At 45.8% G+C, this 18,522-nt stretch overlaps 1 protein-coding gene across 5 annotated transcripts in view; it reads left to right on the plus strand.

Annotated features, from left to right (window-relative positions):
- Positions 1-18,522, plus strand: part of ZBTB44 (zinc finger and BTB domain containing 44) — a 41,443-nt gene continuing 22,921 nt past the window's right edge. For 4 of the 5 annotated variants that reach the window (XM_082777808.1, XM_082777810.1, XM_082777811.1 and 1 more), the window contains exon 1: positions 1-147. The gene's annotated coding sequence lies outside the window, so the exon portion shown is untranslated. Of the gene's footprint in view, positions 148-2,187; positions 2,944-18,522 lie in introns of those variants that run through there. The other variant, XM_082777809.1, reaches the window with a different exon arrangement.

The raw sequence follows: 18,522 nt of genomic DNA on the forward strand, positions 1-18,522 counted from the left end.
TGAGGGGGAGGCGGCGGCGGCGGCGGCGCCTTCCTCCCGCCCCCCCCCCTCCTCCTCCTCATCCTCCTCCTCCTCCTCCTCCTCCTGCCGCCGCCCCGCCATGGCCCAGCCGCGGTAGGGGGCTCGGCCTCCTCCCGGGCCCCGCAGGTAACGGGGGGGGGGAACGGGGGTGATGAGGGGGGGGGGAGGAACGGGAGGTGGGGGGGGGGGGAACCAACGGGTGCCGGGGGAGGGCTTTGGCTGCTGCACCGCGGGTCCGCCCCCGGCAGCGCCCCCCCGCAGCGCCGCGTGGGGAAGGGGGGGGGGGGGGAAATAAAAACAAGGGGGGGGCAGCGCCTGGCATGGACCCCGCTGTGCCCCCCCCCAGCCTGACAGAGCCTCCTGTGCCCCCACAGCACCCTCAGAGCACCCTGTGCCCCCCCCGGGTCTTTAGGAGCCCCCTGTGCCCCCCCCCCTCAGGCCTGTGGGGTCCCCTTGTCTCCCCCTCAGCCCTCCCGTGCCCCCCACAGCTCTGTCAGAGCCCCCCCATCCCCCTCTCCCAGCCCTGTTAACCCCCCGTCCCCCCCCGTCCCCTCCTCCGGGCCTGTTGAGACCCCCCCCGGGGCAAGCAGCAGCTGGGGAAGTTGTGCCTCCTGCCGCTGCTTCCATTTATTTATTTATTTCATTTATTTATTTATGTATTTATTTATTTATTTCTCCCCCCCCGCCGCGTGTGTTTATGGAGGAAGGGGAGCCCCCCAGGCTGCAAGGCAGAGCCCCGTGTCCCGGCATTGCCCCCCCCCCCTTGCAGCACCCCCTGCCCCTCTGCCCACCCGTTGGGGTCTCCCCTGCCTCCCCGCTCCCCCTCCGCCTCTCCCTGGTTATTTTGGCTCCGGCCTGCCCTGCGCAGACACAAACACCGGCACCAACACCGGCACACGCGGGAGCTGGGGGGTCTGTGCCACGCTCGCGGCTCGCCAAGAGCTGTCGCCTCCTCGCCTATAGGCGCCCACCCCAAGCGGGGCACCGCTGCCCGCCCGAGTGCCTCGATGCTCTTTCCGTACGCAGGTTGTGCTGGGGAATGCCTCCGTGCTTGACCGCCGCAGCCCGCTCAAGCGCAGGCACCCCAGGAGGCTTCTCGCTGCCTGCAGAAAGCTGCTGAGGCTTTCCGGCCAAATAGGCAGGCACGGATCTCCCAGCAAAGCAAAGAGACGGCTCTGCCGAGCGCGTTGTACCTGCTGGCGAGGGAGGGTCTGTCTCCAGGGCCTTGTGCAACGGGTGTCGCATCGCCTGGCTACCAAAGGCTGCTGGCACATCCCGTTGTGTTGGGTCTGTCGTGCCCGTTTGCACACACCAGGAGAGGAACAGGCAGCGTTTCACAGGTCGCCTTCGGGATGTGGGTGTTTGTCCCACATGCTCCCAGGCAGCAGGTTTCCCCGTGTGTCCTTCCATGTCTCCTGTGTCCCCGCAGACACCCGGCGGCAGCTGTTTTGGCGCCTGCCCCCGCAGCGTGGCACTTCCTCACTACACGTGCCAGAGGGGTCACCTGTTCTTACCCTGCACTTCATGGCTGCCCTGGGTTTTCTTTTCCATTTACTCTCCCAGAGGCTGCTTGGAAGCAGTCTGTGTGCTTCCCGGGGGTCTGCAGATCCCAAGCTGGAAACCTCTGGTCTGAAATTCATTGGGTTTCTCTTTTCAAGTGGTACCTGTAGTTTGGAAGTTGCCTGATCTTGTCAGCCTCCCGTTCTCATCCAGCTCAGAATCTTTCTCGCATGTTTCTAGAAGTCTCCTGCTTTCATTATTCTCCTCACACCACATCCTAGGTTTGCCCTACCCACGTGGGAAACTTCTCAGCTTTCCCACTTAGGTGCTTGCCCCTGCTTTTTCTCTGTGCTTCTCCCGCCTGGCATGGCACTTTCCCTTTTTCCTTGTATTTTAATTTTGTTTGCCCTTTGGGTGCCTGGTACTCTTAGCTTTTATTTAGGTGGAGGAGTTTCCCCCCTGAGGTGCTTTCTGGTTTTGAGCTGCAGGTCACGCTCGTGGTACTGCTCTGCAAACCCTGCGAGGCGGCACCGGGTAGGGATGGCATTGCTCTGGAGGCTCACAGGCTGGCGTCCCGGAGTCTTGCAGGGCATCCCAGACGTGCTGTGCCTTTCTTCTGCCCCTGAGCTCTCTTCGTGCAGCTCGATGTCTGTGCGTAACGCGGATCCGAGCCCTGATGCGCCTGGAGACCTTGCCTGGGTTTAAGTGCTCCTGTTTATGAAGATAGAGCTGAACAAGTGTTAGCCTGCGAGCCGAGATGCAGCTCTACCAACGTAAATACTCCCATTGATGTAAAGCTGTTTATACCAGAAACTGGTTATAATGCTGTAAGTGCGTCTCCCGAGGGACTCCTTCTATTTAAACAGCTGGTTTTAATCTGAGGCTTTAATTGGTGCGAACACTCCGAGCAGTCCCTTTCCAGGGGAAGGGAATTTCCAGCCCTCCTTCAGCCTCCCCAGGTGGATGCTGTGCGGATGCTAGCTCGCGAGGAGGGGAGGCTCGCGCCTGCTTTCCCACCGAGGAGCTTTCCCACTGGTTTTGTTTACAGGGTGAGAGAACTCTTCTGTTTGTGACTGGGAGCTTTGGGGGGCGAGGGTCTCTGTGTAATTCTTCTGTAATACGTAACAGAAGTAGTCGGCAAGTGAAACTGAATCCTTGCCGTGTTTGTTGCAACAGGAGGTTAATCATAAACTCTGGCAACTTTTTAAAGGGGTGGTTTCGTTCTGTGGTGTCTGTTGCAAATGCATGCTGCTCCGAGGGGCTGGTCAGCTGTTTGCCAAGAGGATCAAAAGCAAGTCCAGCTTCCCCTGCGTGTGAAGTTGAACAAGTGGCCCGGCATTATTTTTGGTTGAACCCCGTGACCCATTTGAAGGAGGCTTTTTCTTTTTGTGTCCTTAATGGCCGTGTGATGTCTGCTATAAGGTGAGGTTGCACAAACACCGCTCACCTGTCACTGATAAGGAGACCTCGGGTCCTTTGCCCTCGTGTTGGTTCCTTCTCATCTGGTGCTTCACTGCTGCTGTCTGTTGCATCTGATAAACTTTATTTTTCAACGATCTTTAGGGATGTTTATTTCTGTAACAAGATGCGATGATACGTGTAACTTCGCTTTTTTTTTTTTTGGCGTTGTAATTCACTGCTTAAACAAGAAGAAAACCAAACTGACAAATCGTCGAGCGACGCTTGTGCAGGTACGTGACGAGGAAGGAGATGTCCCTTGACGTAGCAGGGATTGTCTGTTGACACACATCTCTCCTGCCTGGTTAGAAGTAGGTTATCCCTGCTCAAATTATGCAACTGTGCAGACAGCCAGACTTCAGGAATTTCAAATACTTCAACGTGTCAAGTGCTGACTCTGAAATTAAATGCTACGGTCGCAGGGCGCGTTGAGTCTGTCGCTGGCAATATGACATCAGTCTCGGAATTGCGCGGCTGAAAAGGGGCAGCAGCTCGATTACCTGGTGCTCTGACAAAGGAACAGGGCCGGGTGGGAAATGTGCCTTCACCTGTAGCAGCGCTTTGATAGCAGGCCATTACTGTTTCAGCAGTATTAAGCAGCAAAAAAGCCCTGAAAACTGGTTTATGCAAGAAGTTGAAGCTCCTCGCTTTGCGGTTGCTGCTGTTGCCTTGAAAGATGCAGTTTTTAGCAAATAGATCTAATTAAATAGTTGTGTACTTACTGCTAAGTAAACACGGGAGTCCATTACTCTTAACTTCCTTTGGAGGTCACATTGATTCTTCTAATGGTTTCACGGGATGAAAACAAATGTCTGGTGCTGCTTGCAGAAGGTGCACAAATGAAATGGTGGTGGTAGGGAGCGAGCTGCAGACCTGGGAAAATGGCATTCACGTGTGTGATGGGGAGGGAGGAGTTGGGAAGGCCGGGAATTTAATTTAGTTCTTTATTTCCATTTAATCAATTTAAGGAAGTGACTTAAACCACGCTTTATTTGTAGACAGCGTGTTTTTAATATATTCCAATTTAGAGCCGGGGAAATAATGATTTCAGACAAACAGGTTTATCAGAGTGCGAGAGGGCTGGGATAATAAGGGCTGCAGAATGCGCGCAGCTCAGCGTGCGGTCGGTGACAGTGGCCAGAAGTAAATCATTAGGGGGAAAGTAGCAGAGCAGACGGAGGTGGCATGGTAATCATCCCTCAGCGCGTCTACCAGTGGCAGGGGATTTAGAGATGGCCTGAGCTGGAGGTGCGTGCAGACAACCTGTTCAGTTGTGCCTCTTGGTCCCGTCATCCGTGGATTTGCCTAAACCTTTCGAGCAGTTCGTACCTTCAGCTTCTGCAGTGCGCTGTGCAGTGAATTCCACAAATTGTGCGAAAATGTATTTCCTGTTGTGTTTTTTTAAACCCGGTGCATGGTAATTTCATTGAGTGCTGCCTAGTTTCTGTAGCAGCAGAAAGAATAAAGAATCTTTTTGCCAGTCACCTTCTCATTTGCAATTGTATAGATCTGTGTTCTCAGTTTTCTCTTTGTTCCCCCCCAGCTGAATTGTCCCAGGCTATTTAGTACCTCTGTCTGCAGAGGCTGTTCTACATCACCTTTTTTTTTTTTTTTTCCCTTTGAGGTCTGCCACGTTGTTTTGAGGTGATTCAACCACAACATTTGTTTGCCTGCTCTACCCAAGAAGGTTGAATAAAGGCATTTTTTCCAGAGCACTGAGAGGCTTTCTCATAAAGGGCATTTTGTAGCTCATCAGTGCTAATGTTATAAACGTTTGCTGTGCAGTGTTTTATGTTCAGAAGTACAACTGAACGTCGTCATTGTGCTGTGTTGCTGGAGGTACAGTTAGGGATACTCGAGAAGATGTTGGTTTATAAGTTTAATTACAGGTGGCACAGTGCATTTGGGTATTACTAAGAGTACCTTATGAAAAAAGTGAATTTATGGTGCGTACTTGCCACAGGTGAGTCTTGTGCTGGGTTTTGAAAGCATTACGATGTGTCCTGTGGAGATCCAGAAGTCCTTGAGATGCCTGGTGGCTATGGTGTGAGTTGGTCCCACGTTAGGGACGGATATTCACATGGTGTTGGAGTGCTGCAGGTCCAGCAGCTTTTGAAGTTTTCTTTCAGCTTTTGACGTTTGTTTTGTTGTTGTTGCTCTCTTTAGTGGCTATATACCCATGGTAAGAAAGATGTACTCCAAGAGGTTTCTGTGAGATGTTAATAAAGATGCTGGAGGCTTAAAAAAAAAAAAAAAGCTAATGGATGAAAACAAAATGCACAAAACTCTTTATTCCCAGCCCGAGCCATGCGGTTGGTGCTCCCAGCCCAGGTTTGGCCATACAAGGCAAGAAAGCGAGAGAGCCTGCATTGCTGCTGCTCACCTGACAGCAGCTTTTTGGGTAAACACCAGGATTTTGAGTTTTCAGGGCCAGGAAGAACTCCTTTTAGGCATTTAATTTTACCTGCATAATTGAGTCATTAGGAAAATAAAGGGTACACACAGTGCTAAGAGGGCGATGACACAACCGCATTCCTGCCTTGCTCCAACTTGTTGGGGATTCTTTATAGCTGCTTCCGTCTGAGAGGCGGCTGCTTGTTGCCGTGTCTGTGACACCCCGACTAGCTGGCCCTGGGCCACGCCGTCTGGGTCGGCGATGCCTTTTTGCTTCTCGAGATTGTGCCCGACGTGTGGCTGCGCCTTGATCTCTCTCCCCTTTGCTCTTTCCGCAGGTTCTCCGTGGCGTTGCTTGTCAGCGCAGGCTTCTCGTACTTCTGGCAGGAACGGGGCTAGCACGCTTCGGGGAGGGTTGAGATTTGCATTCTGCCTCAGAAAAATTAATTTATTACAGTTAATGTGTATTTCATTAAGGTGTAATGCTTCCTTGCTAATCCGAAATTGAAGTCGGGGAAGGAAAGCTGTCATTTCTTGTAATAAAACTGAGTACTTCAAACAACAAATCAGTTGACAGGTAAGCTTTGTGCTGAACCAGTAAAAACTAGCACTTAGCCAAATTTGGCTGTCACAAACCTAATGATTGTGATGTGCAGTTACAGTCGTTTGTTTCTGCAAAATGAGGCGACAGCTTTGTCATTTGCAAGTGACAAAAATTAAAGCCTCGCACACAGTCAGGTAGGAGGCAGTGCTTGGGGGTGACAGCACCGGGGTGGGGAGAGGAGGGATTCCTCAGCTCCCGAAATTGTGTTGCTGCTGGCGGCTCTCAGGGCATAACACACCCAGGTTTTGTCCTGGAGGAACAGAAGAGATGGTTTACTTTCCAAGGGTGGTTTTTGCTGTGCCATCAATTAAAGTGATGTCTGAAATCGACTCTCTTCTGTCTGAAAAATGCCTCGTGTGCCCTCTTTTCTCCTCAAAGTTGTGTAGTAAGGCTTGGCGGTGCTCTGTAAGGAGGTGTACACGTGTGTGAGGAAGCACAGAGGTTTTCGGTTCACCTTTTGACTCTTCCATGGATCTAATACAGTAGAGCTACCAAGAAAGTCTTTGAATATAATAGTTTGGCATGAGGATACAAAGCCCATGCCATTTTTCTCCCCACTTCTTTCCCATGGCACCCCCAAAAACGGCTTGGGGCTTTTGGTAGTAATTTGGGAGGGAGATTGGGGTGAGCAGACTTTGATGTACATTGTTCCAAAGTTTGTTGAGATGCTTGCAGAGCTTCCGAGAGCATAGACTGCGATGCTGTGGATAGCCGTGGTACAACAAGAAAAATTATCTTTCTGGTGTTCGTTTAGATGAGAAGGTTGCTGCCATGTGACAAATAAAAGCGCTTTATGGATTTTGGGGGGCAATTTACAGTATTTAGTAGAATTTAATGTTTGACTAGTATTTGTTCTGAGACTAGTAGCATTCCCGCAGCTCGGTCGGAAGAATTGCCTAACCCAGTGCTTCCTGCCCCACACACTCAGAAGTGCTCGACCTCAGGTCAGCGAGGCCGCGGGTACCGGCGGGTCTGGGTCTCGGTTCGAGCTCCTCGCTGAGATGGGGAAAATGAAGCCTGGTGCTTTGTTACGCAGCATGGGAAGAGGTCATGCTGGGGCTTGTCTACACTGGGAAGCCGGGGACAAACTAGATTGGAGTTAGCACAAGGGAGAACTTTGAAGAAAGTGTTTAGAGCGCGTTAAAATGACGCTGTTGTGGAAAGAGTGGTTGAATTTGAATGTGTGCCTCAGGGATGTAACATCAGTCCGCTCGGTATAATCTCATTATGTTCTGGGGCTTGCCTGCATGACGATACTGCAAATTCATTTGTTGCTTTTATTCTAGGAAAACAAAACAAAACAAACAGGTTTGCTTGTGTGCTGGTGGTACGAGCATCTCCAGCACGCACTTTCAGGGCAAACGGCTGTTAAACTCACCGTGTAAGAGTTTGGTCGTGGGCTTTTTCAGAGAACTGGTGAAAAAACAGTTGCAGGGCAATGAATGTGTGATGTATCACAATACATTCCGTCTAATGAAGTTTGCACATTAATTTTTATTAAGAAAATAAATATTGCATATATAGCAAGACCTCTTAGCTGTTATTGCTCGCGTTGCTAAATGAGCCTCAGTTTTAAGTACAGCCTGAAAATGTACTTTTATGTGTTATATGGAGCACTAATGTGAGATTCCTACAATGAAAAGTTCAAAGTGCTGGAGGCTGGGGAAAGTGGCATTTATCGAGTTTGCTTATTCAACCATGTGAAAGCTATATTAGGCACATAAAGTTTATACTTTGCACTGCAGCTTCAAAAAGGCAACAAGTTAAATCTGGGTCCTTTGAAGTAGTGAATGGTAACATTCTGTTCTCTGAAAGAGCTGACTTCAAATGATCACACCAAAACTTGAAAAACTGTCGTGGCTCGTGAAGACAAGACTTGGAAAAAAAAAAAAAAAAGAAAAGAAAAAAAAAAAAAAAAACAACACAGGATATGAAAACGTGTGGAGTTGCTTGCGTGTTGTTAGGGATGGAGCAGCCAGCGTGTTGTACCTGGCTCCGTTCCCGAGGCTCTTCACCCGTTCTGCACCAAAATGCTGCGAGTTGCTGCTGTCCGCTCTCACCAGGTGCATCTTAAAAGAGCTCAGCTGGTGCATCAGGTGTGCCATTTGTTGCAGCCAGCAAGCTTCAGTGATGTCGAAAGGTGTGGAGTCCTTTAAGAGAACATCTATCTTCTCCACGTATCTGTAAGTGTTTTAAGGCACATCTCATCTTCTAGGTCTTGCGTAAAAAATACTCAGTGGCGTCAGACCAACGATTCATGTGTGGCACACGCTCCAGTACTGTCCTGATTATTGTAATCTCTTCTTTTAATTAGATCCTGAGATTAAGCACTGTCTTGCTGATCAGTGCACTTAATGGATGCCCTGTTGGTTCTAGCTAGTACATGTTGCTGTCTGAAATGTCTGGCTAAGTCAGGTGCTCTGAGAAGACCCAAGCATAGCTTACTTTAGAGACAAGGTAAGCAGCAGACATGCAGGGAAGAAGAACGCACCAAAAAATCCTCTTGAGAACCTTTTGGGAGGCTAAAATAGATCTTGACAACCACCTGACAAAAAAATGAGGTATTAAAATAGTCTGGTTATTCTGTGGGCCTTTCAGTTAGCTGCTCAATTTAATTAAATGCTATGGAGATCTTTTCTCCAAAGTCACTTTTAACTAATTAGCTTCCAGATTGTAGCTCAGCTCTATTAGTAGGTCCCTAGTATATAATGGTGGGTTTTTAATTTCATACTGTTGGATTTCCAGTGAATTTCCTTCTGTTCCTAGGACTCGAGTTAAGTCATTTGTTTTTACGCTTTGTGCTGATGGTACATCTAAGCCTTTTCATCAGCATTTTTTTTTTGAGCCTGTGTCTCTACGGAAACACTTGGAGATTATTGCTAAAACAACTCCTTATGGCACTTCACAGGTAAATTCTTTAACCTGTCATTTCAAGTACACAAATTACGTCTTTTTAACCAGCTCCTTAGCTGACTTGTAGTTTGTCTATTCATCTTGTTTTTGCTAATAATTCTGCATGTCACGTTATTCAAACATTTTAATGTAGTCCTCATCTTCTGTGGCATTTCTGGTTTTTTTCTTCTGAAAAATGCATTATCGAGTTAGTGTGACATACTTCAGCTTCAGTAAACACAGGTGGTGTCGCATTTTCCGTTTGGTTTCTTATTTTCCGTTCTTCTTTTCTTCATATTGTTTTCATTCAGCCAGGTTCTGCAGTTGTATACAAACACCTAATCATATATCACTGCTGATCTTTGAGAGATGAAAACATCTTTATGTTTTTAAATAACCGGAGCTTTGGCACTAAATATTTGAGAGATTGAATTAACACTGTGGTAATGTTGCCAAGCCTTCTGGCAGGTGCGTGCCACACAATAAGACAATCTTTGAACAGTCTTGCCTCTTCTCCTAGTACAGTAGCACCTTTTCTTGAAAACTAAACTATCAGATTGCATGTTTATAATCACAGAGCGGTGTCTAATGGAAACATTTTTAGATTGACTTCTAATGAAAGGAGTGGCAACATGTTTTACACACCTACAACGTGATCTTTAATCTTCAAGTTTTATCTAGCCTAGGAGTTGTAGCTATGCTTTAATCTTGCTGTAGTAATCTAGCACACTGAGTGCCCACATACAGAGCTCTCAATTGCCTGTCAGTGGTTCCCAGGGTGTTTTGGTTACAAACTTCTGTCAGCTCGCAGCTTCTCCCATCAGTCAGAAGGGTCTGCTCTTGGCCATGGCCGTTTGCAGTGCTGTGCAGATTCATTTTCATTGCCCAAAGCCAGTGGGACCGAAACCATTTAGCAGGTTGCATTTCACTGTATATGACTTGAAGTCCAACTCTGTGACACCTTCCACAGTTAACCGATTCACAGATAAATGGGGAAATTACTATCTGCTGTGAAGCTGCCTCATGGCAGACGTAAGTTTGTCAGCTGTGGAGACTAAAGCTCATTTTTCTCTTTGCCCGAGACATGAGCAGAGTGTCTCTGTAGAAATGAAAAGAAAGGCTTACAGTAAGACAAAATCCTCTTGCCAACTTGAGGTGGGTCAGGAGGAAGTCTTGTAGGCTGCTTCCTGTAGGCCACGTATACGGGATGATAAAGGACATGAATAAATCTGGAAGTGTCACTTTCACGAGGAAATGACAAGACGGAGCTGCACAAGAGTCTGTTGCAAGTGTGTGGCTGCTGGTAAGCTTAATGAGGGTGGCCTTGGCATCTGTAATCTGTTACGTTCAGACAGATGACTTCTTAATTCTGCCAGATGCAGGGGTTGGAACAGAGCTCCTTTGAGTTTCAGGACATGTTTGGGGCTTCTGAGCAGATACAGTCTGCAAAGGATGTGCTGGAGGATGTGTCAGCCCAAATTGGTAAGTTCCATGTCGTGTTCCATTTCATCACTGGGACATTTTCAAAGGTTTATAAAGGCACTTTTATCGACTGATCCACCTTCGTTTGGGTATTTGCATTTCCATCCCCTGCCTTGTGCTGGACTCTAATGTAGGCTCCTGATTAGGCCGTAGTAGTTCTTTCTGTCAGCCTGCATCCAGACTGCCTTTATCTAATATCTCCTGCTACATTGTTGCAATAGGGCTGCTGAATTTTTGCATTCGACTTCTTGACTTTGTAAATGAATGATCTAGAAAAAAAAAAAAAAGACATACTGTGCTTCACAGTATGTGTAGAAACAGCAACTCCTGAAAAATAATGGTTTAACTAATGGTTTATAGCCTTTTCTTTGTTAAGACCTCGTGTTACAAGAACAGCATCTCTGTGATGTGTTTTATGTTGTTTTGAATATTCTAAATTACTTGGGATTTAAGCAATAGACATGTTCCCTTGTTTTTCATTACAGTAAACGTTGCTTTTTTCACATATCCAGCAAACATGCTGCTTTTACACCCAGAGGCAGTCTTGTAGCGTGAGGAAGACTTTGGTCCTCTCACTCTAACTTCTGTACACTTTTTACTTGGAGCATTGTTTAGAACCAGTATAACTGAAATGTTTGGAACCAAGTAAATATTATCCCATTTATTCTTGGTTTGGATTGCTTTAACAGAAGGTATTGTGCTGTTTAGTTGTTAAATATCCATGGTGTAAAAAAAAAAACAAAAACTTCTGCAAAACTGAGGGAGAGACAGAATAGCAAGCTGCACCTCTTCTGGTGAACGAGGCTGAAACCGTGTAACAGGAACAAGCAGAAGTAGATTGCAAAAGCAGTGCCTTTCCCATCCCGCCTTGTGGGGAGGTTTGGTAATACGGTGTTACCCAGGTCCCTAACAAGATGCTTTGGCTTCTCTCGCAGGCCCCTTCAGTTCTGTTCAGATCAGCTCTGAGTCAAGACAGCCGTGCTAAGTGGATGCTTCTGGGAGCAGTGGTGGTTAAGGGACTGGCTTCTGGGGCTTTGACAGAGCATGGACATTGACAGAATATGGCAGGAGCATGCCCTGCTCAGCCAAAGCTTTGGAACCCACTACCAGGCACTGAGTAAGGGTGACAAAAGAGTGTGGTGAGCTGGCCCTGGGCTCACCATGACAAAAACTGAGGAGAGAGCTGAAAATTTTCTAAAGATTATTTGTAGGAATTTGCACAGAAATGTGAGTTCTTTTGTTAGCTTCATACAAGTTGTGTATCAATTTCCTCACCGCAGAGTAAACTGCGTGTTCCAGGACATGGAGAGCTCAAGTTCAGTGCATTTGGCAGCAGCACTGGTTTCTGATCAAAGCTTACACCTTGATGCCTGTATAAACAGTTAAAGCTGAAATCCTGAAGAGGTGGATGTTTTGCTCATTTTCCCTCTTGTTTGGTAATGCACCTCAAGAGTAAATTGGATGGATTAGAAACAACAGCAATTAAAGCACGGTTGCCAAAAACAGTACCTGGGTTTTGAATGATAAACTGCAAGGGTGATAAATGAGTGGGAGCTGTGGCATCTTACACAGGAGGAGTATCAGCACTTAAGTTGAACTTGAAGCTGAAGTTCCAGTCATGCAAACCTAAGACAGCCTGTACTCTGCTGCCACAAGTGAGGGGAAAGGCGTCTGTTGTTACTACAAAAATTACATGCTCAACTTTCCTTCAAAATGTATATGTAAATGCTTTCTAATTTTATTCTCTCAGAACTGTTCTGTTGCAGCTGACCTACCATCTCAATTTACAATAAAACTGTTTTGTAGAATTAACTGCTGTTTCTGGCACCCCAGCACTGGTCTCAATGCTTTCAGCAGCTCTGAGAATTAAAATGCACCTACCAGCTTTGTGTCACGCAAATCTACTTTTCTGTCAGCTGTGTTGTTTTTTTGCTATCCACATTAAAGATTAATGTTTTCAATAGCAGTGATAATGTGAGTCAGTGCTGTAACTGCCATCAGAGATTTTGCCATGCCCTCAAACATCTTCTCTGTTCTTGTGGCATGTTACAGTTACGGCTTTTCCATTCTTATAATTTTGAGAAAACTTAAGGGATGTGTTAGGAATATGAACCAGATATTTTGTGGGCACTTGATGTTTCCAAGTAATTATTTGGGTAGAGGAGCTATCAGGTGCTTTTCCTCCTTGTGCTTTGCAGGTAAATACTATTTCTAGTCTGTCAGTGAACTTAGAGTAAAGGAATAATGAGTGCTTTTGCACCTGCATCTCAGTATCCTGTACTGAAGAGACTTACCTTGGTTGGTGCCAAGCAAGTAAAGTTATCATATCGTGGCACAGCTCAGGCTTTCCAGATGTGAAAATCTTTTCAGCAAGTTATTGTGATGGGGTCACAGCCTTGGTACTTAGGCTTTGTAAAACTCAGGAGTTATAGGATTTGTGAGGAGCTTAGCTGGATCCTTAGTGATTTCTTGAAGATGTGGGGTTGGTGGTGGTGGTCATTGCCATAGCGTGGCTTCAACAAGTGTTAAACAGGCCTGGGTGCATGGAGTTCATCTTTAATCTGAAAATTATGTAGGCTGTTTACATAGGCTTGAATCAACGTAGAATTATTTGTGTGCACTTAAACGTTTGAAGCAGCTGTTGACTGCTGGTGTTTTAGTCCACCTCTATGAATGCAAGTTCTGAAATACCTCCTGCCACCCTCTGCACCAGCGCCTGCTGGTATGTAGTTGAAATTTGGGAAGGTCTTTCTTTGGGAAGTCTCTGCTGGACCTTTTTCAGAGGAAGAGGTGACTGTTTGGGGAGCAACTTGCAGCCATAGCATCTTTGGAAAGGATTCCTTCAAAGAAAAAAGATGAAGTGGCAATATATAGGTATAAACTTCTCTGTGAATACAGAGAAGCTAAGAAATGCTTTTTATAAACGACAGTAATTGTAGATGGAGTCAATGGCCTCAAAACCTCTGGTGTATGAGGTTGTCAAAAGTGGTGAGCCAAAACCACTCTTTTACGAAAGAAATGACATTATCAAATTCAGCACTTGCGGAGAGTGTTCAAAAAGAAAAACATACTTTCGTCTGTGTTCTGCTGTGAAAGGGAATGTTACTGCTAACAATAAATAGATGGATTGTAGCATTTCTAGGCTTCAGCTTCGGATGTGGAATTACTCTACAAATAAAGCTCCCAGGTGGAGCTTTCCAGAGGTTGGTACCTCGCTGTCAGCAATTCTCTGCTCTGAGGCCGGGCTGTGCTTCCAGCGCTCCTCCAGGATGCCGGCCAGACCTGCCAGAGAGCCCTGTCCAAGAACAGAAGCTCCCCACAGCCTCCTTACAAAGGAAAACACCTCAAAATCATCCTCTTCTGTGAAGCTGGGAGGAAGAGGGCACCTGAGGAATTTCAGTGTCTTGGGGTAGTGAAGTGGGAATGGTTTGGGGGGTAAAGGCCTGGTTCCAGGCCCAGAGACCAAGGGCCGGGTCAGCCCCAGGCCTGGATGCTGGCACAGCTTTTGCAGGCTAGCAGTATCCCCTCAGACCCCATTCATAGACTGCAGCTCAGCGTTTATTTCATGTTTTAACGCAACCGGTGTGTTTATGAAGTAACTAGTTTAACACTAGCTCCTTTGTGCAGTTACAATTTGAAGTATGCTATCCTAGAGGAAATTGGAGTTGCAACCACTGCGTGCTTCTCTGGATGGTTCATTTCCCTGGCCTGCTCACCCACTGCAGCTAAAGGTTACAGGTTTGCATTCCTCAGATTCCAGGACACCAAAGTGAATGCTGTGCATTGACGTAATTTTGAGCAAAGGAACCTTGTGTTTGCCTTCTCTTCTCATAAATACCGCTAGGCTTGGCGATGGCAGGCTGATTTCAAACTAGGTTTGCTGACCTAAAATGCTGTTTTAAACAAAGTTTAGAAAGCGCTGTTGAATCATTTGAAACGGGAACGGTTTGTGAGCTCCAGCCAGCAGTTTTGTCAAATGAAGCAAGGCAAGATTTGTAGTGGGAGATAGTACCTTTTAATAGGCCAGCTGGTGTTGTTGGGGGAAACAGATGTGTGTTTAGATAGACAAGTGTTTCAAGGCTGAAATAGAAACAGCAAACTTGAAGTTAAGTACACACTCAGAGCAGTTGTTCTAACTCAATTATAAACTTAATTATACTAACCAGTGAGGCACTTTGAGGGAGAAGGGGGTGCTGGTACCTGTGCAGCAGAGGGGGATGATGGCAGATCCTGGTTTTGTACCTCTGTGGCTCAGAGCAGCCAATTGCTGCCTCTTGAGCACAGAAGAAATAGAGATGAGGTGTGTTGTGAAAGTTATGTTAGCAGCCTAATATTTTAGGTAAGGGTGTAGTTGGGCAGTGCTCCTAGTTCAGCCATTGGAGACTTTCCAATTCATGCATTTCTCCCCACAGACGATCCCCGGGCTGCTGCCGCTGCGTATGAGATGGTGCTGTAACCAGTGGCCAAGAAGCAGTCTGGGTTATGAGTAAATTTCCCCAAAGGTAGCTGTAGTGATCCCATTTACACCATGACTTCAAAGTTCAATGAACAAGGAGCTGGGGAGCAGGAGGGTGGGAATTTCCTGTGCATTTTGGCACTGGAGCTAACGTGGCATTTCTATACCTGGAGTCAGTTGGTTCTCATATTCAGAGAAGTTGTCATATTTTGTCAGTGTCCTCGGGTCAGGACACAGTTTAAAGGTGGGGCGGTAGTTCTGTGGTGCTAAAAATGAGTTGTAAAATGATGTTGCCAAGTCACAAAATGAATGCAAACAGTTCTCTGAGTGTGCTTCACTGACTTGTTCGAAGAAAAACCAAGACCATTCTAGGTACTATGTTTTAAAAACACTGATTTGAGTCATAGTGCTAGTCAGGAGATGAAGAAGCAACTTTTGCGTATGTGGAACTGGCAGGTCACATAAGCCAAATTTTTCGACCATTACCATTTCTTTTCCATTTACAGGGCATAGTATAGAATTTCATATTTACTGCTTCTAAGCACAGAAGCTTGCCATATGTTTAATCGTTGTCACAAAACAGCGTTTGTGAATTGATAACTTGGTAAAACTTGTTTTTTGTTAGCCTTGACACAGTAAGAATGAGCTAAGTTGCTCTGACTACTTAAAGGTCAGGTCTACATTAGTGCTTGTAGGATTAAAAAACACCCAGACCTGAATTAATGTTCAAACTAATTGTACAAAGTCTTTGGTTCTGTAGCACTTGCCTTCAAACTGCTTTTGCCCAGGAGTGGAGAAAATTCTCTGGGAGTCCTGAAGTGCTCTTGTCTGACTTCTCACCTTGTCCTGGGATCAGCGCCTTGGCAAGGTTGTGAATTCCCACACGTTTCCAGTGTGGGAATGCACGCTGGAAAAACCATTCGCTTGAGCTGCAAGTGTCTGAGGCAAAGTTAAAAACAACTCTGATGCATGCTGAAGTGCCCCGTTGAGAATATTTTAACAACTTCTGAAAGTATCTTTACATTTCCTTCTGTTTCTCTTGAACTCTGAAATACTTCTCTGTAGCGTGGGACAGGGCAAGGTGGACGTGAGTGCCCTGGTTGGGAGAGAGGGGTTGTGCTGCCAGCAGCTGGGAGGGAAAAGCTGGCCCCCATTTCTTTGACACCAACCCAGGACCTGCTTACAGAACCGCTGATGGTGTTTGGCTTAAAGCTGAAGGCAACATTTACAGCTCCGACTCATTTATCATTTGATACACCTTGATCTCCAGACCCCAAATGCTCCCAATGTATTGTGCGTTTAGTTCGCTTTTGGTTCTTAATCACTCCCGAATGTAGTACCACATACCTGAGCATCTAACAACTGCTGTCAGGGTGTATTTAATAATTGGATTATTGTCAGGATAAAGCTAATAATTATATCTATCAATTATATCTAATAATTGAAAATAAGCTTTAAAAAAAGTCATTTTGAAATGTTGACAATCCAAAGACTTGAGGTGGGGTTGTAATGCCTTGGTCCTTTACTCTCTTTTATCAGAAGGACTTACTGCAGCTATAGAAGTGCCCTGTGCCACTGAAAACTTAAAAAAGAGAATTGAATGCTTTAGGACCTGTCTGAGCTTTAGCATCCCCATCTTTTCATGTGAAAAAATACTTCCATACTGTTTAAATTATCTTCTAAAAATATTTGACAGTTTTACTACCTTATTAACTATAAATAGCTGGTATTGTTTCCCCTCCCCAGCCCAGCTCTTCTGATTTTACTGAAAGCAGCATGCATACGCATACATCCTTCAGCCTGTGTAGGAGCCGCTTGTTTGAGCAGCGGTGTGTCCGAGGAACAAGGGACAAAGTCATGTTATGGAAGTGACTCGACAAAACAAGGTCCCACGTTCATGGCAGGCGCTCTTCTCATGTAATAAATTCATTTAAATTTATTGCACTGCCTTCCGCTATTTTATTTTAAATTCTGTAACCAGATCAAGGTCAAGGAAGCAGAAGATGAAAGGGGAAAGGAAGCCAGAAGAGGGGAGAGGCAGGCAGGAAGGGGGAAGCAGGACAAGCAGTGCTTCAAAAGAGCGTTTGAAGGAGGTGAGCAGGAGAGATGTCTCGGAGACGGGAGGGATTGTGAGCGTTACTCATTGAGATGAATGGAGAAGGAGGATTGTGATTAGTCTTCTGGGCATATAAGTATTGGGAGTATTGCTTGCCTAGGTTTTTCTCTTTGTTTACCATTCTATATCAGTGGTGTTTCTAAATACCAGATACACTGTTGATAGTCCTTGTGCATGTATTCATCTTTTTGCAGCCAGTTCCTGAACAGGGGTTCTGGGCTTCTGATGTGCCAAGGAACTGCTGCAGCTACTGGGAATTCAGCAGGAAGGGTATCCTAAGGCCATTTCAGAATATGCTGTTACAAGATTTTACTGCAGAGTTTTGGTCTGAGATCAATTAAATATGCTTTTCATTTGATTCATGCTGGAGAACAAACAGTCTGGATCTTCAGATGCCTCCTGAGGTCGATATGTTTTCTTTCACTGAAGAGGAGTGTTTTGCTTGTGCTCAATTTCTTCTTCTGCAGTAGTGTGAAATTTCATTTTAAATCCAAATGGACTTACAGTTTCACTCAGCCTTTATGTGTATTAAGTCTTAGTCTCTTCTCTAGAATAAACGTTTTTCCAGTGTGAAAGGGTTTGCAGTACCAAAAGTGAAATCGGAGGACAAGAAGAAGCCGAGTGCAGATGCCTGTAGAACAGGATAGGCTCTGACAGCTGCCATTTAAATATGTGCTAAGACTTGTGAGACTGGTGGTAAGTTGTTCCAAACTACAGCGAGCTCTGTATCTGGGAAGCTTCACATGCACAATTTGCAGGAGTGGTATGGTTCTGGGTATGTGTAAGGAAGAGGCAAAGGGTGATGTGAAGAAGCTGACTGACTCCAGGAAATAATCAGATCCAATTATGTTATTGATGTTTAACCGCCAGCTTTACCAGATGATGTTTCTGTATCATGTTAATTACGTGACTCATGTAGAACACAGAAGACTTTACATGGAAGCTTGGGGGGCCATAAGAAGGTGTAACATTACAGCTTATTTTCCCTCTGTGGTGGAATAATTCAGAAAGAGTTTGAGCAAACACGGGAACCAATTTTATATATTTTTTCTTTTGGAGATGGTCTTTACAGCTGCCAGACAGTGTGGGACATACGGTCCTCTCTAGTCCTTCAGGACCTTGCACAGAAAACATGCATTTGTTCCTACACGTAGAAGAGAACTGGTCCCCGAGAAGGCAGTGTGTATTTTTTGTAAGAAAAAGTCGCACTACTTGCATTATTTATCACATGTATAAAATCAATTTGTGTCTATTTGATTTAAATCCAAACTTCACTTTGAGGTTTGTAATCCACTGTGTTTTTGAAGAAATTTTCAATAAGTTCTCATCCTAGTCCAAAATTATTTATTAAAAGCAGCTTTAGGCAATCAGTACCTGCACTACAGCAGTAAAGCAGAGCTATTGGCAACTATTATTTTGTGTTTACTAGCTTGAACTCTGCCCTCTGAAAATTCATGTTGTAGTTTCTCTAAAACTTCTGGTATTAAATGCCTTCTCTGGGATATTTGCCTGCTCCTGCACGCTCATAAGTGGATCCAAGAAAATGTCTATTCCACTTAAAAGGATCATTCGACAAAGTCCCTCAGGCTTAAGAGCCAT

Source organism: Aythya marila (genome assembly GCF_965140915.1).
Source record: "Aythya marila genome assembly, chromosome: 23".
Classification (NCBI taxonomy): Eukaryota; Metazoa; Chordata; class Aves; order Anseriformes; family Anatidae; genus Aythya; species Aythya marila.